Consider the following 11,126-nt stretch of genomic DNA (forward strand, 5'->3'; position numbering starts at 1 on the left):
CCCACCCCAGAGATTTCTACATACTTCCCGACATACACAGACAAGGGAACCCAGGCAGAACCATCATATCTGGCCATGGCACTCTTCCTGAAAGAATATAGGGAGTCATAGAAACCATCCTCAAACCACTCACCACACAAAGGGCCAGCTTCCTCCAGGACACACCAACTCAAAGCAGCACGAGATCCTGCCAGCACAGATGTAAAACCTGCACACATCTCCATTGATACAATGATTGACACCTCCTACAACACACCTTTCAAGATCCATTGGTCCTACACATGCCTATCAGAACACTCGGTGTGCCTCATGTCCCAACAACAATTATTTGGGTGAAGCCAGACAATCACTATGCTCTCAAATGAACTCACACAGGAAAATGATAAAAGACAAAAACACCGTATCACCAATGGGTGACACTTTTCACAAAGCTGTCTCTTTATAGCTGAGCTCTCAGTCCTCATCCTCAAAGGAAACCTGCACAACACTTTCTAAAGACAAGCCCAGGAGTTTACATTCATAACTTTGCTAGACACTAAAATTCATGGACTGAACAGAGACACTAGCTTTATGGCTTATTACAACAATCTAACCCACGAACAACCCCCCCTCAGCTGCTTCCCCTCCCCTCCTTTCCTTTCCTCCCTATGACTGGATTGGTGTTAACAGACCACTTCACCCTGAATGATAACTTGAAATGTGTTAACTACTTAGGGTGTGTCTACACTATCCGCCGGATCTGCAGGCAGCGATCAATCCAGTGGGGATTGATTTATAACATCTAGTCTAGACGCGATAAATTGACCCCCGAGCCCTCTCCTGTCGACTCCTGTACTCCAGCACCACAAGAGCGCAGGCAGAGTCGACGGGGGAGCGGCAGCAGTCGACTCACCACGGTGAAGATACCCCGGTAAGTCGATCTAAGTACGTTTACTTCAGCTACATTATTCACATAGCTGAAGTTGCGTAACTTAGATCAGTTCTCCCCTCCTCCCCCCAGTGTTTAGCTAAATACAAGATGGAACAGATTGTTTAGCATGTGGCACTCTGAGTAAGGCTATGTTTACACTAGAGCGTTTACAGCAGCATATCTGTAAGATCTTTCCTGTAGCTGCTCTATGCCAATGGGAGAGAGCTCTCCATCAGCATAATTAAACCACCATCAACAAGCAGCATTAGCTATGTCAGCGGGAGAAGCTCTCCTGCCGACATAGCACTGTGCACACTACCACTTATGCCGGCGTAACTTATGTCACTCAGGGGGGTTGTTTTTCACACTCCTGAGCGACATAAGCTTTGCCAACATATGTGGTAGCGTAGACATGGCCTAAGTTTTCCAGACCTGAAGAAGAGCTCTGTGTAAGCTCAAAAGCGTGTCTCTCTCAACAACGGAAGTTGGTCCAAGAAAAGATATTACTCACCCACCTTCTCTCGCTAAGGCTTGGTCTATGCTACCAACTTATGTTGGTATAACTACATTGCTCAGGGGTGTGGGTTTTAGTTAACATGCTACCTATGCCAACAGGAGACCCTCCCATCAACATAGCGCTGTTAGATCAGTATATGTACGTCACTCAGCCCCTGAGGGCTTTCACGTCGACATAGTTTCTGCCTCTCGGGAAAGTGGAATATCTACGCCAACGGGAGAAGCTCTCCCATTGGCATAAATAGCGTCTACACTAAGTGCTACAGCGGCACAGCTGCCCCTCCACCACTGCAGCACTGTAAGTGTAGACAAGTAATATCCTAGTACTGACACGGCTACAACAACACTGCCTTTGAATGAGACAGTTGTAAAGGACTATCAACAAGAGAATAGGCCAAGCTGAGGAGGAACAATAGGGAACCTGCAACCAGCTCTCTCCAGATCTCTTGAGGAAGGAGTGAACATAGGGGAGAATGAAGAGACTGAGGTGTTGGCATAGCCCTTTGACACCACAGAGGCTGAGAAGATTTGGGGGAGGAACAAAGGGACAAGTTTCCTGAGCGAGAAGGAAACATTTTTAACTATCAGATTGATTGAGCTGAAGGACACTGGTTGCAGGGGTCAGAAAAGAAGATTCCATGTTACAAAGGAGAAGTCATATGAAAGAAGAAAAAGGGAGAGGAAGGATCCTTAATCCCCACTCAAGTGATAAGGAAACGGAGGCAGGGAATGGTATGTAGGTGTTTTGCCTAGATATGTATTTTTCTTGTGCTGTCTAAAGTAGTCATTGTCTTTAGAAATCCTTCTGCAAAGTCTGTGTCTATTTGCTTTGACTACCACCTGTCCTTCAAGGGATAAACTGTAAACCAGAGTGCTCACAAGAGTGGAGCTCTAGGAAAGGATATGCTTAAACTACTGGAATTCTTGAGGAGTCAACATTGATCTTGGGTCCTAGACCAGCTGGGCTGTGAAGTTTTACTTCTCAAAAGGGATATCAGGGTCTGTGCCTAGGAACTGTGCCAGAGAGGCTAGAGCCAGATATGGTGGCTGGAGCCTGCAGTGACACAAGGAAGCTTAAGCACATGGGGCCAGCATGTTGGTTCAAACAGAGCATTCTGATGAGAGTCCAGTAGGAGAAGCTCAATAAAGGCTGTGATAATACATTGCATTTCTCAGTATACTAAAGACACTGTGAAATCTCTAGCGGACATATTCTATTTTTGGATATGCCTGTGCAGCTCCTGGTGACTGCCACGGGAGCTGCATGCACAAATCTGAAGGCAAAATTTGTGTCCTGGTATTTAATGAAGATTCTCACTAGAATAGGAAAATACATATCCACCACTGAAATTCTCCAGAGTCCAGAGAGACTCAGATCTGGTATTACCATGAGGGTCCATCTCTACTTCTTACCTAGTGGCTTGCAACTTGTTTGCTTTAATGAGCATGAGTGAGAGCTAAATCCTTCCTCCTGGTGGTTGTGCCCATTTGCTTAGCAATACAATCAATCTCCAGTGAGAAGATCTATTTTCACTTCTACCGCTACGTACTTCAGGGTACAGTAAACCTGAAATCAATTGAGAGAACTTAACTAGCTCTGGAAGCCAATGCCTCCTATTTCCTAGTGTCTGACCTACACTAGACCACAATGTGGGTCCGAAGAGGGCAGTGAGGGAAGACTTACACTATTTCTACACCCTGGTTATGCTGTGGGTAGAATCCATTAAAGTGTATAGACTTAATGAGTCTTTTAAAAATCAATTTCTGGGTAAATAAAGAGGGTTTTTTTTTTTAAAAGATGCTAGCTGGCCAGTTTAAGGACAAGTGGTGCTTCAAATCAGTTGCACCACAAACCACACACTGTTTACAAACTGTAGTTGTGCAACCACCCACAAGCTCTTCAGGTTGATACTGAATATCTTGACTGCATTTTATCAAAATACTACAGTAGAACCTCAGAGTTACAAATACCAGAGTTACGAACTGACCAGTTAACCACACACCTTGTTTGGAACTGGAAGTAAACAATCAGGCGGCAGCAGAGACCCCAAAAAAATGCAAATACAGTACAGTACTGTACTAAACGTAAACTACTAAAAAAATAAAGGGAAAGCCAGCATTTTTCTTCCACATAGCAAAGTTTCAAAGCTATATTAAGTCAATGTTCAGTTGTAAACTTTTGAAAGAACCGTAACATTTTGTTCAGAGTTATGAACATTTCAAAGTTATGACCAACCTCCATTCCCACGGCGTTCGTAACTTTGAGGTTCTACTGTGTTCAAAGGTCATACAGCAGAAGGAACTTGTCATACCACAGTACACGATGCTCATCAGGTGATCTTATTTTGAACTGTTGTTACCAGAAAAACAAGGTGGTGAGGTAATATCTTGTATTGGGCCAACTTCTGTTGGTGAGAGAGCTTTTGAGCTTACACAGAGTTCTTCTTCAGCTCTACAGTGGAGGTAGTAGGAAGACTACAGAGAAGAAGAACTCCTTCTCTGTGTTCCAAGTTTTAATGACCACAAATGGTATTGCCCTATTTTCTCTCATCTGAATAATCACAATACCCACAGCAGTGTCCCCTAACACCATGCTGGGGCATTGTGTCAATTCTGGCTCAGAATGAAGAATACCTGTTGCTCAATTGCCTAATGCAATTCTCAGCACCAGTAACACAGGGGAGGAGAAGGAATCCTCCACAAGGCTATATTACTTACTACAGTAACCAGGTATAGAGTAGAAAGAATATTGTGGTTCCTAAAAGTAGGCAATCTGAGCTGGGTGGTTTTAGGTTCAGAGCTTGTTATCAAATATGGAAACCTACAGCATTGGCTTACAAATAGTATAAGGAAAAATAATTACAAAAGTGAATAAAAAAGTCATCCAAAACCCTCTTAGTAACATGCAACAACCACTATTGGGTGGATATTGATAAGATGGATGTTGGATTTTGCTTTCCGACACACACCTACACGCCTTCCGTTCTCACTTGTTCAAAAGCAGCTGGCTCAGTTTGTCCAGCAGGGGGCATCCTGCTGCTACTTTTCCTACCACTCACTTTCCTTTTATCCTATAAAATAAAGGAAAATAAGAATGTCAACTTTTACCTTTGGGATAAGCAGTATTAATGCGGATTCCCTTATTTTCATCACTGTTCCCATTATATATAAACCCAGCTTTTCAGCTATGTATACCTTTTATAAAGTGACAGACAATTGTCTCAAGTGTGTCACACTTGCTCTAAGCTAACAAAACGTATTTCTGAAATTTCATAAATCTAATGAGCCATTCAGCCCTCTTGACAAATCTGTAGCTTGGTGTGTTTGTTTTTTGCTTATGTCTACTGGAGAGCCAGGTCATTTTAAGAACTCATAACTTAGCAGATGGGGTAGGGTATAAATTAAGCACAATAGATTAAAGTCTGCTCTTATTTATGCTGCTTGCATAGTGAGTGAGTCCACCGAAGTTAGTGGTGGCTCTCCAGATTTACACCAGTATAAAAGAAAGCAGGATCTGATCCAATGAAATATTGGCTTTGGTGAGACAAGGTGGGTGAGGTAATATCTTTGTATTGGACCAACTTCTTTTGGTGAAAGGGACAAGCTTTCAAACTATACAGTTCTGGGAAACACTCAGAGTGTCACAGCTAAATACAAAGGGGAACAGATTGTTTAGCATAAGTAGTTTACATATGTTCTAAGGGACCATTCAAAGTGAAGTGGCCCATTAACATCCCTGCAGTCATAGGACAAAAAAAGGGGGTTGGTGGTGGGTTACAGATTGTTGTAATAAGCCATAAATCCAGTGTCTTTATTAAGCCCATGATTTTTAGTGTCTAGCAAAGTTATGAATTTAAGCTCCCAGGCTCATCTTTTGAAGATGTCATGCAGGCTTCCTTTGAGGATGAGGACGGATATATCAGATATAGAATGATCGCGTTGTGAAAAGTGTTCATTCAACGGTGACATGGTGTTTTTGTCTTTTATCATTTTCTGTGTGAGTTCATTCAAGAGCACAGTGATTGTCTGGTTTCACCCACATAATTGTTCTTGTGGTACACATTATGTTGTGATAGGCACGTGGAGGACCCATGGCTTCTGGGGGGGCGGGGTATTTGATCATCATAGCAGTGGAGTTATGTCAGTACATTTTCCATCTGTTCTGGCAGGGTCTGGTGCTGCTTTTAGTTGGTGGGCCCTGATCTCAGGAAAGCTTGCTTCTAATTATGAGCTTGGCAAGGTTAGGGAGGTTTCTGAAGGCCAGAAGAGGGGGTTAGGAAAGATTTCTTTCAGGATTTGGTGCCCACCAACTATGGGTTGTAATTGTTTAATGAGACCTTGTGGGGGTTCTAGTGTGGCATAGGTGTCGAGCCCTAGGGCTGGAGCACCCATGGAAAAAAATTAGTGGCTGCTTAGCACCCACTGGCAGCTAGCTCCCCCCTCTTCGCCCCCATGGCCTCCCATCTGCCAGCAGCTCCACCACATAACTCCTTCCCCTCCCTTCCAGTGCCTCCCACCCACCATTAGTTGTTGGCAGCATGCAGGAGGCACTTGGGAGGGGGGATGGGGAGGAGTGTGGATGGTGCGCACTCAGGGGAAGGGTGGAACTGGGCGGGAAGAGGCAGGGTGGTGTGGAGTCTGGGGCACAGCAGGGGGTTGAGCACCCCTGGGGCCCGGAGGAAGCCGGCGCCTATGCAGTGTGAGGTGGCAGGTAACAACAAGGTGTGCAGTTAGAGGGTAGCGAGGTTTTGTGGGGGTGTTTGGTTTTTGTTTTTTTTTCCTGTATTGAAGCAGGTTCTCTCGGGGTATTTGGATGGCCCATTCCATGACGCGATCTACTTCTCTATGGAGGTAAGTATGGTGATCCGTGGGTTTCTTGTATATAGCTGTCTGCAGGGTTCCATAGTTGAAGCTGATCGCAGTGTCCAGGAAGTTGATGCTAGTGTGGGAGCATTATGACAGCAGATTTCTTGCACAAAAGCCAAGAAATGCCAGAGTTAAGGTTATGCACAGTAGCTCTATTCCCCCTTGTGTGTATGTTTTTGATTTAGGGGGAAATTTTGTGGAGGTTAGGCTATCAACTCTCATTAATTTAGTGCTTTTGAAAATTTCCCCCCTAGTCTTTCATCTGTATTAACATACAACTTTTTCTACAACCTTGTTAAGTGTCCTCAGATTCTTTATGGTTCTCACTGCTGACCTCATTCAAGACCTGATCCCAAACCCACTGAAAACAACAGGAGCTGTTCTGGTGCCAAAAGCTAAGCTCATTAATCCATTTTTATGCACCTCAATAAGGAGCCTCATTTTTTTCAAAATCTGAGCACCCCGCACTTCCCAGCAGCTCTCTTGACTGCTGGGCACCTTTGAAAATCAGGGTTCTTACCAGGGCCGGCTCTACTGTTTTTGCTGCCCCAAGCAGCGCGCCAAATTGTCGCCGCAGACAGCAGGGGCAGTCGATATGCCGTTAGGGCGGCACGCACATTTCCGCGGCGGCAGCAATTGGCAGCTGCGGGCAGCTGAACGTAGAAGTTGCCACCGCCTTGGAAACGCATGTGCCGCCCTAACGGCACACGGACTGCCCCCGCCGTCTGCAGCGGCAATTCAGCACGCTGCTTGGAGCGGCAAAAACACACAGACTGCCACCCCTTGCAGATTGCCGCCCCAACCACCTACTTGGAATGCTGGTGCCTGGAGCCAGCCCTGGTTCTTATATAGGTGCCCAAATATGGATTAGGAAGCTTAACTTTAGGTGCCCATTTTTGAAAATCTTAGCCCTTGTATGTAAGCAACTTTCTTGGTCTTTGTCTGGCATACACAGATTCACCACTTCTCCCTGCAAGTCTTTTGATTATCCAATAGTCTAATTCATCATGTTGTCAGGAAGTTTGTTCTAATATTGATTTTAAAATTTCCCTTCTTTAAATTTAATCCCGTTCCTCCTAGCTAAAACCTCTATACTTTCTCTTCTTGGTATTTACACCCTTCAGATAAATTGCAGGTTCCAGCACATCAAAGCAGACATCAAAGGACTAGTACATTCCTGCAAGGTACTGACTTCTAATAACATCTAACACCAAGATTATATGTTGGAGCGCACCATAATACTACACTTCGGAGGGGAAAAAAAGTATGAGTTCTCTGTTGGGAAGCGAAAAAAAAGTAGACTGGATAATCAGGCATTTGTTCAGAATTTGATCTATGTAAGAAGCATCATCGTTGGAACATTTTGCAAGGTGAAATGCCACTGAATGACCAAGATGTTTTACAACTGCAAAGAGAAAGCAGATTCTAAAAAAAGATATGCTTCTCTTAGCCAAAATAAAGCAGATACACCAGCTGGATACTGAGAAATGTAACTCACTAGATATTATGACAGAAGACAGGCTCAAATGGGCTACATAATTGAATTATTCCTACTAAGCTTAGGAGAGCATCTGCATTTGCATTGCTGTCAGCCTAATCACGATGTTCTTAACAGCTACACATCTCCATTAATATAAAGCAGATATGCAATCTGACCTCATTCACTATGCAAATCTGCACATTTTTGTTTTGTCACCACTGCCATGATCTGCACCTCAATTATGAAATAACTTTATAATTCTGGGTCCCAGTCCTGCAGTCACCTCATACTTTAAACACCCCTGCACTGAAATCAATGTGAGTTTCAGGTGCAGTAGCAATGAAGATTATATCCATGATCATGAATGGAACTTTCTGACTGGGGGTCAGGAATATCCTGTTTCTCCAGTCACAACACGAATGCAGAAATGTTACTCTTGTCCTAGCGACAGGAGCATTTGTTCCAGGCATTTCAGGAAATATATTTTGTTTTTCAGATGGTTACAGTAAATCCATTTTAACATTGTATTATAATAACCCTGGTGAAAGCGTTAGCTAATACCCAAGAAATGAACTGCCTGCTTAAAGAGCATCTGAAATGATATTTTGGCTTAGGATGAGGCATAGAGAATAATAGGCCAACCTTACTGTACCTTAAAAGTGTTCCATATTAGTTTAGCCTGTTTTGGGGCCCATGACCCTTCCTCTTTCCTGCTGCTAGGACCTGGCTTTGCAACCCTTACTCACACTGAATAGTACTTGTGCAGGCAGTCCCATTGACTTTGAAGGGACTACTTGCCTTAGTGTACTACTCATCAACCTGAGTGTAACCCTTCTGCCAGGTGAAGCCAACAGCAGCAAGGGCTGGGTTCAATGTCTACTGGTTCCTTCTGACAATATAACACAGAACCGTCTCGAGTCCCCACCCAGTAACATGGGACAATTACACATCACCTCTGGGTGCCTCTAAGAGGCAATACTTCCCCTCTCGCAAACACTGAATCTGTGTATGGAAAAGAAAACTTTTAATAACAGGGGAAAGGAACCCAGCATACATTTGGGAAAACACCACAAGCATGATTTGAAAACATATGACCATGAACAAAACACGCACACAGAGCGGTGTCCTTTTTCCACAGCCTCTCATCTTGTAGTGTGAAAGTCCAACAAACAAATGTCCCTTTAACATGCCGCTCCCCTCTCCCTCCACTGCATGCCACTCAGTTGTTGTTCTTGGTCAGCAAAGACTAAGGCTACCACAATAAGTCGACCTAAGTTATGCAACTCCAGCTACGTGAATAACGTAGCTGGAGTCGACGTAGCTTAGGTCAACACACTGCAGTGTCTACACTGTGCTGGGTCATTCCCAGTGGAGTACCAGGGTTGACCGGAGAGCGCTCTGCCATCAATTTAGCGGGTCTTCACTAGACCCGCTAAATCGGCCCATGGTGCACCGATCGGTGGGGGGGACATAGACATAGCCTCAGAGTTCACAGGTGCATTCGCACGAGTTCACATCCCATCCCAGATGGGTGGGAGAAAGGCACCGCTGCTCCACCATTGCTTACTCCACCACTGTCTTTTCTACTGCAACTGATGGAATGTCTTGAAGCCCCACCATTTAACACAGCTCTCAGTGATTTCAGCACTGAGTGATGGAGCCTCACCGTAGTACAGGCTGGGTAGACTTTTTCACCAGAGACCCTGCCCCATAGCAGTTCTAATGCTTAGACCTGGCTAGCAATGATGTCAACTCTAGTGATCCACAAGAAAAGCCTCTCAATTGAGTCTTAATCAGGTCCGTTATTAAACAGGTTAAATGCTGTCTAGACCCTTAGTCAGATGCCACACCACCAAGTTCAAACTCAACTCAACTCAACTGTCCCTGTCCCTGTCCCTGTCCCTTGTCCTCCCTTCCACGTCTCTCCTCTCCATTGGGCTTTGGCATTCCTACCCCATGCTTAGCAAGCGCAGTTCAGTTGAGGGTGACCCCTTCAATCAGGGCATGCCAAGCACAGTTGTGCTGCCCTTGATTCACACAACAAGGATAAAAAACCCTTTATCATCCCTCCACCCAATAACAAAGTGACCTTCAATCCAACACCTGCCAAAAGTGATCATTTGGGCTCCATCATGCTGGCTGAATCAAGTGGCTCCGTCACGCTGCACACCTAGGCAGAGTGGGTGTGTCTATACAAATACAGGCTGTTCCTGATGTCCAGGGAGAGCTCTTTCAGACCCTGGTTACATGAGGAAAGGTTGCAGAATTTGTCCCTTCATCAGCAGCAAGGGGCCAAGTTAATACCAGCACCAGTTGCCTGTAAACAAAGACTTTGGCTGATTCAGTACCACAGTAAAGACACAGTTTGGGTGGAGAAGCACCTCACCTCTAGTCAAGGCAAAAGCACTAGCATCCTCAAAATAGATGATGAGACAAAGAAAGCTCTGCTTGGGGGAACTGTAGTTAGAGACCATGGGGAACTGAAGTGAAGAGGACATAGCCCTGTGCTGGGCAGATAGAGGATGAGTTGTGCTGGCTGGCAGAAGAATCTCTGCAGGGGATGGGGCAGGAAGCTTCTCTTGGCAGGCACAGCAGGGAAAGGGTACACAAGGAATGAAGATGCTAGGAGCACAGTCTAGGATCACAATCAAGCAGTGAAGCCAACCCTCCCACTGAGCTCTCTTCTGTTCCTCCAACCTTCTGCTGCAGAGTTGAGCTTGCCCAGAGAATTCCAATTATCTCCTGGGGATTTACAGTCAAATATTTTAAAACTATCCAAAATGTATGATATTCCTGAGGGACTATGCCCTGCAAAACATAAGGTTTTACAATTTAGTTGCTCTGTGTTATTCCATCACAAAGCAAATATGGGAATTTTTTTTTTAATGTGAAAAATATATCATCCTGACTCTCCTAATTCAAAAATTCTGAAGGGAATGTGCTCAGCTTTCCAGGAAAAATTTCCTTCAGACAAGAAGCCAGACATGGCAAAATTCAGAGCTAAAGGTAAATATTTTGAAAGCTTGAATGGCAGCAGTTTTGCAACCATTGCAGTGCTTCCTACTGGCACCTGCTCTAAATATCTGCATTAGAATGTTGCTCATTACCTCCTTCATTGTCAGTGCTGTATATTACACATGCCACATTAGGCTGGACACTTGCAGAGCTGTAAGAGAAAGACAAACAGTGACCTTATGCGTATGAGTGTTAAACTCTAATGCATGAATACAAACTCCATTTTAAATCAGGCCTAAAGTTGTCTGGTGTTTTGATGTTATAATTCAGAAGCATTATAAGAAAGTTTCACTGTATTTTACTTTCAGTAAAGTTTATATAAGCACCTTCTTTAATTGC

Source organism: Chrysemys picta, chromosome 1 (assembly GCF_011386835.1).
Source record: "Chrysemys picta bellii isolate R12L10 chromosome 1, ASM1138683v2, whole genome shotgun sequence".
NCBI classification, from domain to species: domain Eukaryota; kingdom Metazoa; phylum Chordata; order Testudines; family Emydidae; genus Chrysemys; species Chrysemys picta.